The following is a 19133-nucleotide window of genomic DNA, read 5'->3' as shown; positions in this document are numbered from 1 at the left end:
AGCCGACCGGCCGGGGAAACCGCCGATGGCCTCAGCGGAGACCCCGACCCGTCAACCCCCCCTGCCCCGTACCAATAGTGCCCCCCCCCCTCCCCCAGAATGCCCCCCCACAAGGCAGGGCCGACAAGACCCCCCACCCCACCACCCCCCAGACCCCGCAGCCAAAGCGGATGACACCCAGAGCGACCGGGGGCCCCAAGAGGGCTGTCCCGTCCCGCCCCAGAGCCAGGGAAGGGCCGATCCCAGCCCCAGGTGTAGGTGGGAAGCCCATCCAGCGCCGCTGGGCCCCCCCCCGAGCAGCGCCCCCCGCAAACCCCCCCCAGCACAGGCAAAGGGACCACCCCCCCAAGCCAAGCCAGACCACCACCCCACCCCCCCACCACGCACCCCCACACCCAAGCCCAGAGGACCACGCAGCGCCCCAGCCCGCCCAACCCAGGCGCCGGACCCGACCCCCCGACCAACGGAGCCCCCACCACCCCCCGCCAGGCACCGGAGGCCCCGACCCCCACCCCAGCCCACGGCAGAAGGGCAAGGAGCGGCGACGACCAGGCCCCCCCCCACCCCCTAAGTCACGGAGTTAGCTATGGGAGACCAGAGAGACTGAGCTCTTTCAAAGTTACTTGAACCTTGGGCTGACATTTTTTCCAAGCTGATATGATCAAGCAGCAGATTTCTGTGTTGACTTATATTTATATTTTTCTTGCTTTTCCAATTTATTAAAATAGTTTTTTTAGCAATGCAAAGAGTTATGAAAATGATAGAGCCTAATCCTCCTTCTACATCGATGGCACTCATGTCACCAAGCACACAAAGTGACGGTGAAGCTGTGATTGAAACCTTAAGCCAGACTGATAGATCGGCACATACCTGCTGCCAGAGAGCCTGGACAGGCGTGCAGAACCACAGTGCATGCATGTAATTGTCGGGTAGATTACTGTCACAGTGCTGACAAATGTCTGAGTTACTGAGACCCATCTTGAACATCCTCTGTCCAGTGTAGTAAATTCTGTGAAGAGTTTTGAAATGGATTAGCTGCAGATTTGGACTTTTTGTCAGTTTAAAGGTGTTTAGACAAAGTTCTGACCAAAAGCTTTCATCTGTGCTGATGCTCAAATCCGCATCCCATTTTGTTGTCGGAAGTGAAATATTATTATCTAAATTACATAAAAGTTTGTATATTTTGGAGAGAGTTTTATTCATTGTGAAATTGATCAGAGTGGTAACTACATCTGGTAGCTTTAAATCGTTGTCTCTGTATTTAAACTTTTTAGTAATAATTGATTTAAGTTGCTGATATTCCAAGAAGTTATATATTCCATGTTTGTCTTGAAGTTCCTGGGGAGTTATGAATCTTCTATCAATAATTATGTGCTCTAGTTGTTTTATGCCCCCTGCTTGCCAAGCTGGGAAGTGGATAATCTTTTTGTTTATGAGGATGTCTGGGTTGTTCCAGATGGGTGTCATTTTGCACGGTTGAATTGATGATTTTGATATTTTGAGAAATTCCCACCAGGCTGTTAAGGTGGCATTTATATTGGTACTTTTGAAACAATCCTGTCTTTTAACTATTTGGCTGATAAATGGAAGATCTGACAGGTTGATCTTTCCACATAACGCCTGTTCCAAGTCTAACCATGAGTTGGTTTCTGGATTATTTTTTAACCATTTTAAGATGTATTGTAGTCTATTTGCAAGAAAGTAATTGTGGAAATTAGGTAATTCTAATCCTCCACAGCTTTTTGCAGATTTTAAAGTTTTTAGACTAATTCTTGCAGGTTTATTGTTCCATAGAAAGCTTGATATGGATGAGTCTAATGTTTTGAACCATTTTAATGGCGGCTGTGTGGGAATCATTGAGAATAGATAATTAACTTTGGGTAAGATTTTCATTTTTACCGTGGCTACCTTGCCCATAAGGGACAGAGGCAGGTTGGTCCAGCGTGTTAGATCGTCCTGTATGTTTTTCAGTAATGGGGTGTAGTTTAGCTGCACCAGTTCTGATATTTTGGGGGGAAAATAAATACCTAGATATTTTATATTGCCTGATTTAACTGGTATTGTGGGTCCTTGCTCCGCATTACTGTTCAGTGGTAATAAAACAGATTTATTCCAATTAATGGAATAGTCTGATATAGAAGAGAATTCATTAATGATTGTTGCCGTTTCATTTACAGAATGTATATTACTTAAAAACAGTAATATGTCATCTGCATAGAGACTAATTTTATGATGGCTGTGTTTGGTTTTAATTCCTTTGATACTCTCATTCTGTCTTATTGCTGCAGCTAGAGGCTCGATAAATATTGCAAAAAGAGAGGGGGAGAGTGGGCAACCCTGTCTAGTTCCTCTTCCAAGAAAAAACCTGTTGGAAGTCTGTTTATTAGTTCTAACTGATGCATTGGGGTTGTGATATAATATTTTGATCCAATTGATGAATGATTCTCCAAACCCAAACTTATGGAGGGCAGCAATGAGGAACTTCCAATTTACTCTATCAAAGGCTTTTTCAGCATCCAGTGATAGTATAGTCATTTCCTGGTTTTTGATGGTGGCAAAGTCTATTATGTTAACGAGTCTGCGGACATTGTCATCCGAGTGTCTGCCTTTGATGAATCCAGTTTGATCAAGGTGAATTATGTGAGGAGTGACTTTTTCTATTCTCTGTGCTAGTGCTTTGCAGATAATTTTTACATCTGCATTAATTAAAGAAATGGGGCGATAGCTTGAAGGACTCGTGGGGTCTTTGTCTGGTTTTAGAAGAAGGATAATGTTGGCAGAGTTCATGTTAGGTGGTAGAGATTGGCTTTCATTGATAAATTTTACCGTTTTATAAAACGTTGGTGCCAGTTGTTCCCAGAATTCCTTATAAAACTCTGCTGGAAAGCCGTCGGGTCCTGGTGCTTTGCTGTTAGGCATAAGTAACAGAGCTTCATGAAGCTCAGACAACGAGAGCGGAGAGTCTAAATTTGTGATTTGATCTTCGTTTAACTTGGGCAGGTTTATATTGTTAAGAAATGAGTTGATGCTTTGTTCTGATGGATTGATCTGTGGAGTGTATAAGTTTTGATAAAAGTCTTTAAACGCATTATTAATTTTTACCGGGTCATGGGTGACATTCCCTGTTTTGTCCATAATAGAAGCGATTGTTGATTTTTCTTTATTAATTTTAAGCTGATTAGCTAGAAATTTGCCAGATTTATTCGAGTTTTCATATCTTTCCAGTCGAAGCCTTTGTATCTGGAATTGTGTTTGTTTATTGATGATGTCATTAAACTGCAGCTTTAAATTTTTCAGGTCGCCCAGTATGTGTTCCTGTGCAGAAGCAGCATAAGCAGTCTCCAGGGTTTTGATTTTATTTTCTAATTCTAATAAATCTGCTTTCTCTTTGCGTTTTTTATGCGTTGAATAAGAGATGATTTTCCCTCTCATGACTGCTTTTGCTGTTTCCCAAAGAATACTTGGTGATATTTCAGAAGTATTGTTGAATTCTAAGAAGGTTGCCCACTGTTTTTTAAAGAATTCAATAAATTCCTGGTCTTTTAACAGAGACGTATTAAATCTCCAGGTTGAACCTGAGGGTGTGGGTACTTCCCTTGAAATAGTAACAGAAACTGGTGCATGGTCACTGATAATAATTGGATGAATGTTGGAACTTTTAATTTCTTTCAAAAGGGAGTTACTGACTAATAAATAATCTAAACGAGAGTGTGAATGATGAACTGGAGAGAAAAAGGTGAACCCCTTAGTGTTTGGATGACAAGAGCGCCAAGCGTCGCAGAGACCCAGATCATTCATGTACTGCTTTAGAATACTTGCAGACTGCCATGTACGCTGGTTTGCTGCTGTGCTGAGTCTGTCAAGTTCAGGGTCCATAACAAGGTTGACGTCTCCTCCTATAATGATTGTGGAGTCAGAGTGAGCTGAGAGTGAGGTGAAGAATCTGTGAAAGAAGGAAGAGTCGTCAACATTCGGACCATAGATGCTGGCGATGCAAAAGTCTTTATTCTGAATGGATATATTAATGATTACAAATCTGCCTTCTGGGTCAGTTACTGTGTCCTTATGAGTAAATGTAACATTTTTATTAATCAAAACTGCAACCCCTCTTTGTTTGGAGTTGAGACTGGCAGAATACATAACTGGATACTGGGAACAGCACAGGAGATTACCAGCTGATAAAGATAAATGGGTCTCCTGCAGCAGAGCTATATCTGCTTTAAGATCATTCAGGTGATTTAACACTTTCAATCTCTTTGGCCCAGTGCCAAGTCCACGCACATTCCAGCTAACGATGTTAAGACTGTTCATAGCTGTTCTAACCGGGAGAGTGCAAGGCTAAATAGTGCGTGTGCCCGTCCGTGTGCGCGTGCCCGCTGTGCGTACCTGCTACACTGACAAGCGCTGTGCGTAGGAGGTGGACATGTCTTGGCTGTGAGCTGCATGTTGCGTGCGTCCTGTGTGAGCCTAAGTGAGGTTTTTGCAGTTTGTCAACGTGTGTGTGCGGGATTGCGTGTGCATGCTCTTATGCGCGCTAGTATGCGCGCGCGCCCGTTCCGTGCATAAATAAATACTCACCGTGGTTGCGTTGACTTTACCTGATTCACATATGAGGACATGGGAAGGGGGGGGGACAAGAGAAAAGAGAGAGGAAAAGAGAAAGAACAAAAAACAAAAACAACGAAACAACAACAGAAACATGAATGTGAGAGAAAGAAAAAACACTTTTCCTGAGAGGTGTGGATTATTGATGATCCGATTATTTCCTATTCAATTAAATAAGTTTGCGGGTTTCTTCTGGGCGGCGCAGATGTCAGTGCACCTCTGAAAGCCTTCAGCACAGCCAGGGTGTTACCTCTGGGTCCCGGAACAGCTTGCCATTCACAAAAAGTTTATCAACGGCAACCACCGCGCGTGCTCCAGCAGACAGGTGCTTCCTCCTCAGCGGGAAGAGGATTTTCCGCCGGCGGAGGATCTCGCCTGGAAACTGATCATTCATGCTGTAATGTGTGCCTTTCAGCTCGCGTCCTCTGCTTTTTACCTGCTCCTTTTGTTTATAATGTTCAAATTTAGCAACAATAGGACGGGGACGCTGATTGTCCGGCCTTTTCCCTCCGAGCCGGTGAACCCTGTGGAAGGAGATCTTCTGGACTTCCTCCTTGGGGATCTTCAGATGGTCTTCCAAAAAGGACCTCACCGTGGCCTCGGGGACTTCTCCTGCCTCCTCTGGAACCCCGGAGATTACTAGATTGTCCCTCATGCTCCTTGACTGAAGATCCAGGAGGGTTTCCTTGATTGATCGGTTCTCCTCGGAGAGACGAGCGGTGTCGCTGCTCAGAGTCTTGACGGTCTCTCTGAGGGCCTTGTTCTCCTCTGCGAGCTCCCGCACCTGCTGCTGGCTGAATTCCAGAGACTCCCGCAGACCTTGAAATTCTCTATGGAGGATCTCCAGCAAGTTGAGGCGGCCATCAAAGCTGGAGAGCTTTTTATCAATCGAGTCCAGGATATCGCTCACGCCGCTGCCTGGAGAGGACGCAGCCCCGGGAGAGTCCTCAGGCCGTCCACGCTTGGAGGAGGGGGTGGTGGTGGCGGTTTTGGGTTTCACCATGACGCAGGTATTGTAGCACTCGTCGATGTATTTCTCCAGGTCCTCCAGGCTGACAGAAGCTTAATACTCTTAACAGGTTATGTTAATTTGCCGGAAATATTTTAATATGGCGGAAAAAATGAAAACAAGATCGAAAATGTTTGTTCAAATGCTTACGCGCCGCCGAGTCGACTCACCACACTCGTCTCGCTGGGTCTCGCGATACTACAGCATCACGGCTTTCTCACACCCTCGGGTGATACATCTAACTAAACTTCATAGGGCAATTTGTGATCATGCTTGAACTATACTCAAACTATTTTGCGGCCATGCCGGATTTTCTTCGATAAAATGTATTAAAAATCAATCCTATTTAATCGTATATCTAAGAAACAGAAAGATATTCTTGTGTTTTGTGTATCAGTAGGCCCTGATAATTTACATTTTAAAATTGGATGAACCTGCGCTAAAATATGAAATAAAAAAAGATAGACAAGAATCTGACAATAACATTTATTTATTCATTTATTTCTGAATCACTGATAATGTTTCTGTAGCTACACTATCTTGCTAGCGTCAGTTCAATTTTGTTTATATAGCCCAATATCACAACACAGTTGTCTCAATGGGCTTCACACTGGTAATTGTACCAAAAACATGAATCAGTCATAAAATATAATAGCTGGTTGCTAAACCAATCTTTGGTCAAAAAGCACTGTTCTGCTTCAAAAGGTTGTTTACAAAAAATAAATTGTAAAGTCCTGTGAGAAGTAGCATCCCAAACTTAAGGGTTTTACATCTTTCTAAACCCAAAAATCTCCATCTCCATGCAAGCACTTGCATGCATGATTATATTTACACAGACACTTAAAATTCCATTTTTATCTCAACCTTTTTCTTTCTGGTGCATGCTCCAGGAAGATCTGTTCAATGAGGTACCCATGTAAAAGTTCAGCAAGTAATAATTAGCTGACAGTTTTTGTCAGATTTTGCCAACGTTTCTAATATTTACTGAAGTTTTTTTTTATCTTCATGGCAAAATTACTACTAAAAAAATGGCTTATAGGGGTTATTCAAAAGCATACTAATTTAGATACTACATGTTAAATCTACCTGTTGCATAAATGCTAAATGGCGTATACTTGTAAGGCCCAAAGCGCTTTACGGTCACATTCACACACATTTACACTCTGATGGTAGCTCTGCTGCCAGCTTACCACCAGGGGCAAGGTGGGGTTCAGTGCCTTGCTCAGGGACACCTCGACTCACAGAAGTAGAAGGTGGGAATTGAACTTGCAATTTTCTGACCAGAGGGCAACCACCCTAACACTTTACCATTTAATTTTAATCCCATTAAGGTCAAGGTGTTGTGAGCAATAGTAACCAGGAGTTACAGCGTGTTCATGCACTCTTTGTGTTCACCCGACTCCCTCTGAGACCCTCTCGTACCACTGCCCCATTAATAAAACCCTCTTACAACCTCCTCTCAGATGGCTAAACAGAAGAAAGCTTAGATGAAGACAGACAGTGGTGATTCGCACTGGTGGTTTGGTAATGTGGATATTTTGTATGCTTGAATCATGATTTAAAATAAGAAATGTATTTATGTATGTAATGTATGTAATGCAGAATTGCAGCCTTTGGTGGACTTTTTACAAAATGCATCAGAGCTCATGTAATCAGTGGTGTGTTTCCTGTGAGAATAATTAACAATCGGGTCCTTGTTCTTTAACAGTCAATTTGAAATAGAAAAAGTTACTACAGAGCTTAACATGTTCCTTTGGAGATTATTTGTGTAAGGTTTATATTTCTTCAGGAACAGATGGATGTTCATAAGTATGTGTGACATTTATTCATTTATATGTGACATCTTTGTGTGTTCAATTTTTAAATAAACAAGACACATGATACGTGTGCATGTTTTGCATCCCAACTTCATATTGTTGCTGTTTGGTAAAGATGAACAGATAAGTATTTTGAAAATCTTGCACTTTTTACTAAAAAACAAAACAAGAAGGGGAAGTTCTGGACCAAGTTAAATAAATCAATAAAACTTCTTTCACAAGTTTAAATGAAACATACACTAATCTTTAAAGGTCCCGTTGTGTATTTTGTGTTCTCAATGGTAAATAGAGCTCAATGTTAGAGCACATTCATGCTCCATGATGAGAAAAAAAGAGTTCTCAGGGGTCTGTGTGCCAATAAGTCGTACAACTTCTTGGGGTGATGTGTGTGTGTCAGTCTGCATGTGCATTGAGTGTGTTGCAAGGACATCCCTGCCAGCAAGCAGGGTTCTGTTTTCACTGCAACCTTAATTACATACTACGACAGAGCTTTAGAGCCAGTTTTTTATTATTATGACTTAAAAATCCTCAATATACAAGTCCTTAATTTAAGTTGTAACTGTCAAATTACAAGAATAAAGTCGTACATTTATGACATTAAAACACTACCATTTCTGAGAAAAAAGTAATGAATTAACGAGAAAAAAAAAAAAGTTGTCTGTTTTTTACATCCATGGTAAGATGAAGCACAAATAAGATGAAAGGTGTGGAGCTTTTAGTGACACTTTTTTTCTGGATAGGTATCAAAAACAAAGAAATTCTGATCCTTTTGTTGACTCAAAATCAAATTATTGTTATTGTAGCTGGCTTTCTGGGGTTCTGTGTCGGGAATGCAGAGTTTCATATAAAATAAGGAACTCAGAGACATGTCGGGTGTGGAGGATGTAATGTAATTAAGTACCAGAAATATGTCTATGTGCACGTTTAAATGTGCATTTGTATCCATTTATCTACATATTTTTTAATTTGATGTAAAGTTTGACTGTTTAGCATGAGGAAATTCCTCCCTTTTGAAGCTGCCTCCGGTAGTCATTTGACTGCCAAAAGCTGCAGCATATAAAAACACCACAAGGTTTTCCAAAAGAGAACTAGATAGTGTAAAACTAAATATTACACTTTAATAATAATAAAGCCTACAGAGACTGATGTGTGAACACACTTGTAGACTGATTTACGTTAAAATATTTTAACTGAGTTTCTTCAGCACAACCTTTTACTACAACTGGAAAAGAAAGTTGCGACCAGCGTTGTATGGCCTGAGACAGGTCAGAGCTGCATTGTTTTGATGCTGTTCTGTGCCCTGAGATCAATGTTGATCAACCCTTCAAGAAACACCAACGTGTTTTATAAAAATATTCTTCATCAAACAAGGTAAACAATGACTGTTTATTACCATTTAAATATTATTAACATAGACGTTTTTCATCCAGTAAGATTGTTGATCATCTAGGATTCCAAGAACTTGGTTTATGATGAATCCCATTTGGATTAGATGGTACGTGGAGACTACTGATAGGGTAGAACTAGTCCATCCTCCTGTTGTCTTTAATTTAAATGGATTTTGAACTGAAGGTTTGTGCTTCCTTTTACCCGTTTGCTCATTTTGTGTAAAGGAAGCCACTGAAGACAACTGAAGGCGTAGTTTTGAAGGCTTAACAGGTTTTCATTCTTGTTAATGCAGTGGTGGTCAATAACCTCACACCTTTTTCTTTCCAGATGATAAAGTGACATGCTTGCTTTAAAACTGATCTGCCTAAAGTCAACTCTCATTTTGTTTTCATTCGTCCATGTTGTTTCTGATGCTGTGCATGTTTAACTATTGCTCCGCTCTTTATGCTCAACAGAATTATGTTCGGAGCAAAGACAGACAATTACAAATCAATTAGATTTTTGGTAGATGCATGCTGTTACTGCGATTATAGGAAATGCTAACAATAAAAAGTCATTTTAGTGTGTGAAATATTTGGAATCTCATTTTCCAGGTGAAATAAGCTGCAAATGGCTACTAACAGCTCAAGTATAAATGAATTGCTGCGACAGATAAATGATCAGGTCATCATTGTGCAGTTCTTAGTGATCTTTTTTTTTTCAGTGAACATGCTGCTCATTGTGACTTTTTTTCAAAAGCAGTCTTTCCGCAGCAGCGCTCGCTACATCCTGTTTGCTTTCATGTTGCTATCAGACAGCTTTCTGTTAATCATGTCTAACTTTCTTCTCGTCTTGTACTATTATAAAATGACGATTCCAGTCCCATTTTGCATTGTGCTCTGTATGATTGTGTTTCTGTACGGTGCAGTTACACCAATCACTCTTGCTTCAATGACCTTGGAGCGATACGTGGCCATCTGCATGCCCCTTCGTCACGCAGAGCTGTGCTCTACTCGCAGTACGGTGCACTGCATCCTCATCATTCACGGCATCGGCTCAGTTCAGGGTGTCGTGATTCTCTCCTTGTTTTTTGCCTCTGCGCCTTTAAGCCTTTACAAAGGAAACAGGGTGTGTTCAGCAGACATGTTCATGTTACTTACATGGCACAGCCAACTTAGAACCGCTTTAAGTCAGCTGTACTTTTATATTACATTTATTATTATTGCTTTCTCCTATTTTAGGATAATGAAAGTGGCCAAAGCTGCATCGGGACAGAATAAAAAGTCTTCACAGAAAGGGCTTAAAACAGTGAGTCTTCATGCTTCCCAGCTGCTGCTGTGCCTTATTGAGCTGTGGTGTCCCTTTATTGAGGCTGCCGTGCTTAAACAGAATCTGATGTTGTATGTTAAAATGAAGTACTTTAATTATGTAATGTTTTATGTTGCACCAAGATGCTTAAGTCCTCTCATTTATGGGCTCAGGGACGAAACATTTGTCCTGGCTCTGAAAAACACTATTGGTTTTGGATTGATAAAGAAAAGCAAAACTTAAGTTCTTCTTGTATAAATATAGTTCTACCTTTGAAAAGAAAAGCATTTATGAGACTTTAAGCAACGATTTTAAACTATAAACAACAAAGCAGTTTTTGTTTGCTGCATGTGCAGTTCTACACCATCCTGTCAAAAATTGTGAAACGTTTTCTTGCTGTATTAAAAAAGCAAAAAGCCAGAAAATGTACAACACTGAACACGAACATTGATGGAAACTATTCTATTAAATGCAAAATGAAAGGAGACTTGGCATAATTTTTATTTTCATGCAAACAACACTAAAGTTTAAGTTGCTGTGTCTCCTGATGGCATTGGACCTAATGCATATTAGACATTGGGATGTAGATGGGAGAGGACATTCTACTGCTGAATCAGGACAAAACTAAAGTTTTATTTGTTGGTCTTCAGGGGAAAAAAGACAGAGTCCCTTTTCAGTAGAAATATAAATATAGGTGACAATATCAGCCACATGGGGGGTAATACTGGATGCAGATTGTAGCTTTGAGGCCTACATAAACAAACATATTAAAGGCTCCATTTTGTCAACTTAAGAATAGTGACTGACTCAGGTTATTTAACTTAAGGCCAAGTGAAGAAATATCAATTCATGTCTTTGTTTTATCCAGGATTGATTTTTAAAGGCACCTGTTCGTCTGATTTTGATAACAAAAAAAGACAGAAAACAAACTGCCATTTGGGTAGAATTCATCAACTGTCCTATTTAGCAGAACCAGAAAGATGTTTGGTAAAAACACACAAGTAAACTAAATGAAAACTGAATTAATTGAGTGATCTACAGTCTCCAAAACACTGTAGCCCAATTTTTTTGTTTTGTTGCTCTTCATGGAATATTCATCTAATCAGTCCTTTTCTAATTCATGGCAGCGTCTGTTGTCATTTTATATATTTGGTCTTTTGTCTTTCTTTAAGAGCTATGACTTGGTTTTAGCTTCAGAGAGCATAAAAAAACAAACAAAAAAAAAAGATTAAAGTGGAATAAGATCAGGAAAATGTATCAAATAGAGAAATGACACCCCCTGTAAAGATAATGCAGTCATTTTGACTGCTGTAGTCTTTTAAGGTTGCAATATTTGGATCTTTTTTGTGTTTTGAAATGTCATTGATAAAATAATGTTAGAATATTTTATACAGACTCCCTTGGAGGTTTTTAATCTCAATGGGACTTCCTGGTTAAATAAAGGTTCAATAAAAATAGTTAATAAAAAGATGACCTGACATGAACTGAAAACCAGACACCTAAAAACACTGAAGACAATTAAATGAAATGAAGACAGCTGTGGATGGTTGGCCATTTAGAACTGGTGTGACTGAGAGGAGATAGAAATTAAGAAACAAAACGGACTAAACTAAATTCTAGAGCACAATCTTCCCATATAGCTAAATATCCATTTTCAGTTGATTGTTTTAATGTACTGATTAATTTAATTATATATAAATTATTTATGCTGTGATAATTGTATCAATATTTTAAAATATTTCACTTTCTGTCAGTTTTCACTTTTTGCTTTTTCAACACTTATATTAAACTCCACTGTTTCCTGCAGTTTGACACCATTCACTTGTTTCTTTCTTTCCAATAATGGTTAATTTACTTCTCCAGTGTGGCTCCACTGATGTGTGAATGTGTATGAATGTCCCGTGATGGTCAGAGGGGTCGGTCAGCCACGCCTCTGTCAATCTGCCATTTCTAATCGGGCTGAGCTTCAGTTCTCTCCGAGATTCCTCTCCGAGATTGAGAGACTGTTTCCAGACCACTGACAGGGAGACACTCTGCAGCTTTCATGGGGATGACATAGACAGCCTGACCCACTGCACCACTGACTACATCAGTTTCTGTGTAGATAACACTGCACCAACTCGGAGGGTGCGGTGTTTCTCCAACAGCAAGCCCTGGGTGACCCCTGAGCTGATAGCCCTATTGAAGGCGAAGAGAAGGGCTTTTATTTCAGGCGACAGAGAGGAGCAGAGGAGAGTTCAGCATGAACTCAAATACCAAATCAGACAAGAACAGCTACAGGAGGAAGCTGAAGCTGGAGGAGCAGCTGGAGAACAACAACGTTCGAGGTGTGGAGAGGTCTAAAGACCATCACTGGTCACGGACAGAGAGCAGGCACGGTGACATCTGATGAAGAGCAGGGCTTGGCCAACAAATTAAATCTGTTGTTCAACAGGTTTGACTCCAGCCCTCCCCCCTCCACTTACATATATCCAGCTCAGCCGCTACAACCACCCCCAAGCACTCTCATCTCTGCACACCACCCCCATCCACAGCCATACCATCTCTGCCCCTCACCTCCACCCCCCTTTGCTTCACTTCTAATCAGGTGAGGAGAGAACTGAGGCGACTTAAGACCAGGAAAGCTGCAGGTCCAGACGGCATCGGACCCAGACTGCTCAGGGACTTTGCTGACCAGCTCTGTGACATGGTCAGTTACATCTTCAACCTGAGCCTGAGCCTTGAGACGGCCCCAGTCCTGTGGAAGACCTCCTGTGTGGTTCCGGTTCCTAAGATGGCGCACGCTAAGGAGCCAAACCACTACAGACCAGTAGCCCTGACCTCCCACTTGATGGAGACCATGGAGAGGCTCATCCTCTGCCACCTTCGCTCAGTGGTCAGCACCGCGATGGACCCGCTGCAGTTTGCCTACAGGCCGAACATCGGGGTGGATGACACTGTCATCTATCTGCTGCACCGGACACTGACTCACCTGGAGGACAGCGGAACCGCTGTGAGGGTCATGTTCTTTGACTTGTCCGGCGCCTTCAACACCATCTGGCCAGCTGGAGGTGTAAACGACACCAGCAGTTTTCACCTCCAGAAGTTCTCTGACGACTCGGCCATTGGTGGCTGTGTGTCGGGGGGGAACGAGCTGGAGTACAGGTCAGTCATCAAGGACTTTGAGGACTGGTGTGCGTGATTACCTGTACTTGAACACCAATGAGACAAAGGAGATGGTGATTGACTTCCGGAGGAGAACATCACCATACACACCGGTGAGCATCCAGGGCTCGGACATTGAGATAGTGGACATTTTTAAATACCTGGGTATTCTCCTCAACTAGAAACTGGACTGGACTCACAATACCAATGCCCTGTATAAGAAGGGCCAAAGTCGCCCCCACCTTCTGAGGAGACTGAGGTCCTTTGGAGTGTGTAGGCCTCTCTTAAGGACTTTTTATGACTCTGTGGTAGCGTCTGCTATCCACTACGCTGTGGTCTGTTGGGGAGAAGGCACACACCAGGACAGAAAGAGACTCAACAAGTTGGTCAGGAGGGCCAGTTCTGTCCTGGGCTTTCCACTGGACTCTGTGGAGGAAGTGGTTGAAAGGAAGATGTTGGCCATGCTAACATCCATTATGGTCAACACCTCTCACCCACTACATCAGACATTGGAGGCGCTAAACAGCTCCTTCAGTTGCAGACTGTTAAACCCTCCATGTAGGAAGTAATGGTCATTCATACCCACAGCTGTTAGATTGTACAATGCCACAGTTTAAATATGCATGTACAAACCAGTTATCTTGCATCCATAGCCCATCCGAATATATATATTATTTTATTTTATTTTATTTAACGAATAACATATGTTATGTTAGGTGTATATAGGTGTAGATTCTTCTTGTTGTTAAATGTCATTAGTTTTGCATTTTTACACATTTTTAAACACCCTTTCATTCTTTTTGCACATTGCTGTTGTTTCTTCTTTTTCCTATTTTGCACTGAACTGCTGTTGCAATTGAATTTCCCCAAAGTGGGATCAATAAAGAATATCTCCATCTCTCTCTATTCAGAATTTAACCTGCTTGTCCACAGACATAGCGTACTTACCAAAGGTCTGTATAGAAACATGGAACATTGATTGGTGGCTGTAGTAGAAGTGAAATCACTTACATCACTAAAGAAACTAGAAGAATTGGTCTCTTCGTCTTCATCTTTCCCTTGCTTTGGAGTGAAACACTCAGAATTTCTCAACCTGTGAAGTGAATAATTCCAAACTTAGAGGGTGTTAAACTCTTTACAAAGATATTTATGTGACATTTGACCAACACCATAGCAAGTTAAAATTGTATTTGTTAAGTAACAAATTAATGTCAGTTATTGTAAAAATGTGTTAATCTTTTTTGTGTTGAAAGTTACTTAACTCTGAGCTGAACTGAAAGTAACAATAAATCCACCAGAGAGTAAACCGTCATTTGATGCTGATCTCAGATGTTCTGTATTTAATGCTTCAGTTCATAGCAGCATCTCACTTTTGCTTAGAGATAGATCAGAAGGAGACACACGTTGCTTCTACATTGATGTCATGATAAACCTTTTATTTAAACCATTTCAAGAGAATATTTTGTCTTTTTTTTAAAGACAAAATTCTACTTTACAGTTCTATTACAATTCAAATAGCAGCTGAACTGGTATTTCTTTTTTTTTCCTGTACTAAATGGCAAATAACGTCTCCATGGTTGGTGGTTCTGAGCAGCGACAGGCTGACTATCGAGTCATTATTGTCCAGATCTTGGTTATTATCTTTCTTTGGATCAACATGTTGCTTACTGTGACGTTTTTCAAAAAACAGTCTTTTCACACGAGTGCTCGCTACCTTTTATTTGCTCTTGTGCTGTTGTCAGACAGCTTTTTGTTAGTTGTTACTGATATTCTGCTGGTATTATCTTTCTTCAGGGTGGTCATGCAAGTTTGGTTGTGTATAATCGTGTCAATAGTGGTGTTCTTGTACAATATGGTGACACCGATTACTCTTGCAGCAATGACCCTGGAGCGATATGTGGCAATCTGCATGCCCCTGCGTCATGCAGAGCTGTGTTCCACTCGCAGCACGGTGCACTGCATCCTCATCATTCATGGAATCAGCTCCATTCCTTGCATTGTCATCCTCTCTGTGTTTTTTGCATCAGTTTCTCTCGGTGTTTTTACACAAAACATGGTGTGTTCAGTGGAAATGTTCATATTATATACATGGCACAGTGATCTTAGGTCGGCTGTAAGTCAGTTTTTCTTTTTAATTATGTGCATTGTCATTATTTTCTCCTATTACAAAATAATGAAGGCAGCCAAAGCAGCATCAGGAGAGAACAAAAAGTCAACTCAAAGAGGGCTCAGAACTGTAAGTCTTCATGCTTTCCAGCTGTTGCTTTGTCTTATCCAGCTGTGGTGTCCCTTCATAGAAGCTGCAGTGCTCAACATTAATCTGATCCTGTATGTTAATGTAAGATATTTCAATTATATCATGTTTTTTCTTGCTCCAAGATGTCTGAGTTCCCTCATTTATGGCCTCAGGGATGAAACATTTTTTCTTGCACTGAAAAGCTCTTTCCGTTTTGGATTGCAGAAGTCAAGTAAAAAATAACTGGTTTTGCAAAAAAAAAAAAAAAAAAAAAAAAAAAATTCAACTGTGAAGAAGTCACATTTAAAGCAAAGAGAGAATCATTTTTTGCACCACGTGCATTTCAGCATCATCCTGTCATAGACTAAATTTCTCCCTCAAGTATATTCAGATATATTCACTTAACATTATGAAAACAATTATCTGTATGTCATCAGTAATCTGCAAATAATGAAGAAAGTGACTATATGCACGTAATTTTTTAAATGCATGCGGCCAATGCTCAACTTTTTTCTTTGCTGCACGGACCCGGAGGGAGGGTTAGGGTTAGGATTACAGCTTGGGTTAGGGTTTATCTGAGCGGCTTTTTCTGCAGCTCCCTACTACCACCAGGGCATGGATTAACTGAGAACAAATTTCACACACTTAGGTATGTGACAGCTAATGGGACTTTAACTTTAAATATGTGAAAACAACATTCAGCCTTGGACCCACTTAAAATATGTGCAGTCACTGCAGAAATGTGAATCTTGGCCCCACATATTACACCAAGATGAATTTTAATCAGTACATAAGTGGATAAAGTTGTTGCTACCTTCTTGTCGATAAAAGAAAATCTCATACTTGTCAAAGAAATGACTTAGATTTGACAAAAGTAATAAAAACAATACATGATTTGAACCAGGGAAAGTGAGACTGTTTTAAAATGTTTTTCAACTTCTTTATTTTTAAGAAAATGAAAAAGTCACAGTCGAATTAAACATGTGATTGTGGTTGCCAGGAATGTAACCAATTCTGTGGTTGGGAGATGACTTCTTTGCATCTGATAAAAAGCTGGCCTGGCCTGATAAGGTCATCAGTATTTACCAGGCATCTATACTCTTGGTTAAATATTTTACTGAAGGTGTTACCCAAAGTGAGAAACATCCCAATGATGGTGCAATTGCAACATGTTTTTTTTTTTTATATTCTTTTGACAAATTCACTTGAGTCCTGATAGAAGAAAACATTTGATTTTTGCCCTCTGGGTGTCTGGTGCCTGGTAACTAAAGAACAAACAGTTTGCCTGTTTGGACCAAGCAAGGTTGGAGAATAGTGGGTTTTTTGATGTTTGTCAGTGGATGTGTTGTCAGGGCTGACCTTAACAGTCTTTAACAGCTCAGAGTCCCTCAGAAAAACTTTGTTCCATGGGGACAGACCTTAGCTCTTCTTAATTTTACTTCCATGTGCACCCATGATAGTTTATAAATGTGCATGAGTTGCAGGACAGAACGCTGGGAATGTCCAAAGCCAAAAATGTGAAGTAGACAAAAAATGACTGCAGAAACAGTCAGTTCTATATAAATGCATGTGAGTTATTTCTCCCTTTTACCTTGTCCTCAGTAGTGCATATGTCCTTGCTAATGCAAAATGCTGGATCAGGAAATTGAAATGTGGTGATAAAAAAATAAAATAAACATACCTTGACACAAAGTTATTGTCTGTGTGAGTTGTGGCCCCTGACATTGCCATCAATGTGTGAATGTGTGTGCTTGATTCAATGGTTGAATGGGACCGTGAGTGTAAAGTACTTAGGGCATCAAAGCAAGGAAGAAAAGTGCTATTTAAGTATACACCATTTACCATTTCAAATGTCAAGTCACATCTACACCCACAAAAGCTCCAAAAAATATCAAATTTTGACATTGCCGGACCTGAATGTAAACTTTGATAGTGTTGATCATCCATGTAAACTATTGACATTTCTTCTTGGCAGGCAGGAAAACTGGTAGAATTATCAAGTTATGTCCTCAGGGGTCAGATTTTATCTTATAGGGAGGAGTTAAATACTAAAAATGGTATGTGGTGTTAACTTGTGGGGCTTTATTACCTTCTAAGAAGGCCCAAAGTGCTTTACAGTCACATTCCCATTCACCAATGCACACACACACACAATCGCACCCTAACACTGATCCCAACCTGTAACCACCAGGAGCAGTGTGAGGTTTAGTTTCTTGCTCTTAGACACCACAACACATAGGGAGGCAGAGCGGGAGACGAACCTGCGATCTTCCTTGTGATCTTCAGATCATAGGTCGACCATTCTACCTCTGAGGTGGCAGCCACATCGCACCACGGCCACCCCATCAAGAGTTGTGTGGTTTCTATTGGTGATCTTAAAAGCAAAAATTTAGGAACTGGTAGTGTTGGATCCAAAAGGCTTGAGGCCAAGGACATTACACGTTTAACCCTTTAACACAAAATCTTTATCTCCAGTGTTTAAATTCTTTCTACTACCGTAACTCTTCAACCGTTGACCTAATTAACGTAATTCCAGAGGATTCAGAAGTGGAGAGAAAAGCAGCCTTGCACTGATGTGCAACACTGCACAGCAGTGAAGTGCTTATGGAAACCACATAAATTAGCTGATTCTGATGCAAAGAAAAGAGGTTTGGGACTGACTGTATCTGTATGCAACACTTCATGAACATTAAGTGCTGCACAACAATGAAAAGCCAACGTGAAAAGCCGCCAGAAAAATTCATACCGTTGTTAATCCACATGGATGCTGCTGGGTTTTGGGTTATCTGGACCCAGAGAGGGTCATAGTGAGGAGGCACATTAAAAGTGAGCACAGGTGTGTATTGCAGTTGCCTTGATGGTTGTTAAAAATGGAACATACAATTGTATGAGGTAAATGCATCATGAAATGTTTGTAAGGCTAATGTAAGATACATGTACTTGTTATGTATAGTTGACGGTGTGGTACGTTGGATGGATGGATGGATGGATTAAGCTTTGTTCTTAGCACTTTACAACACCTTCAGTGTACCAAAGTGCTTCATAATAAAAGGAAGACAGAAGAAAGTATAAAATTAGGCAAGTTAAGAATATAATAATAATAATAATGGATTGGGTTTATCTGCGCTTTTCCAGACGTTCAAAGCGCGTACATTGTGTCCATTATTCATTCACTCACATTCATACTTGGTCATGGTAAGCTACTGATGTAGCTACAGCTGCCCTGGGGCAGACTGACAGAGGCGTGGCTGCCAGTTCACGCCTACGGCCCCTCTGACCATCACCGGGATCATTCGTCTACATTTACACACCAGTGGAGCCACACTGGAGGCAAGGAGGGTGAAGTGTCTTGCCCATGGACACAACATAGTTGGCTGGGGGGAGCAGGGATTGAACCGCCGACCCTTCAATCATTGGACGACCTGCTCAACTGCCTGAGACACTGCCGCCCCAAATAATTAAAAACAGCATGAAATTACCAAAAGCAGTCAGCAATAAAATATACAAAAGATGAATATGAATGCAATTAAAAATAAATAAAAGAAAATAAAATGCCACCGCCTACAGAGCATTAAAAGCCATTCTGAAAAAGTACATTTTTAGAATGAATTGTAGTTCAGTGGTCTCCAACCCTTATTAGTCACAA

At 40.9% G+C, this 19133-nt stretch overlaps 2 pseudogenes across 1 annotated transcript; both read left to right on the top strand.

Moving 5' to 3' along the window:
• Positions 1-8810: 8810 nt before the first annotated feature.
• Positions 8811-10357, top strand: LOC101160753 (odorant receptor 131-2 pseudogene; annotated as a pseudogene).
• A 4415-nt stretch (positions 10358-14772) lies between these two features.
• LOC101160996 (odorant receptor 131-2 pseudogene) lies at positions 14773-19039 on the top strand (annotated as a pseudogene). The gene has a single exon (XR_013659639.1). The product of XR_013659639.1 is annotated as an odorant receptor 131-2 pseudogene (transcript).
• Positions 19040-19133: the final 94 nt, after the last annotated feature.

This window comes from Oryzias latipes, chromosome 13, assembly GCF_053564925.1.
Source record: "Oryzias latipes strain Hd-rR chromosome 13, Olatipes_Hd-rR_3.1".
NCBI classification, from domain to species: Eukaryota; Metazoa; Chordata; class Actinopteri; order Beloniformes; family Adrianichthyidae; genus Oryzias; species Oryzias latipes.
The sequence above is the reverse complement of the archived record's forward strand: the minus strand, read 5'-3'. Positions and strand labels throughout refer to the sequence as shown.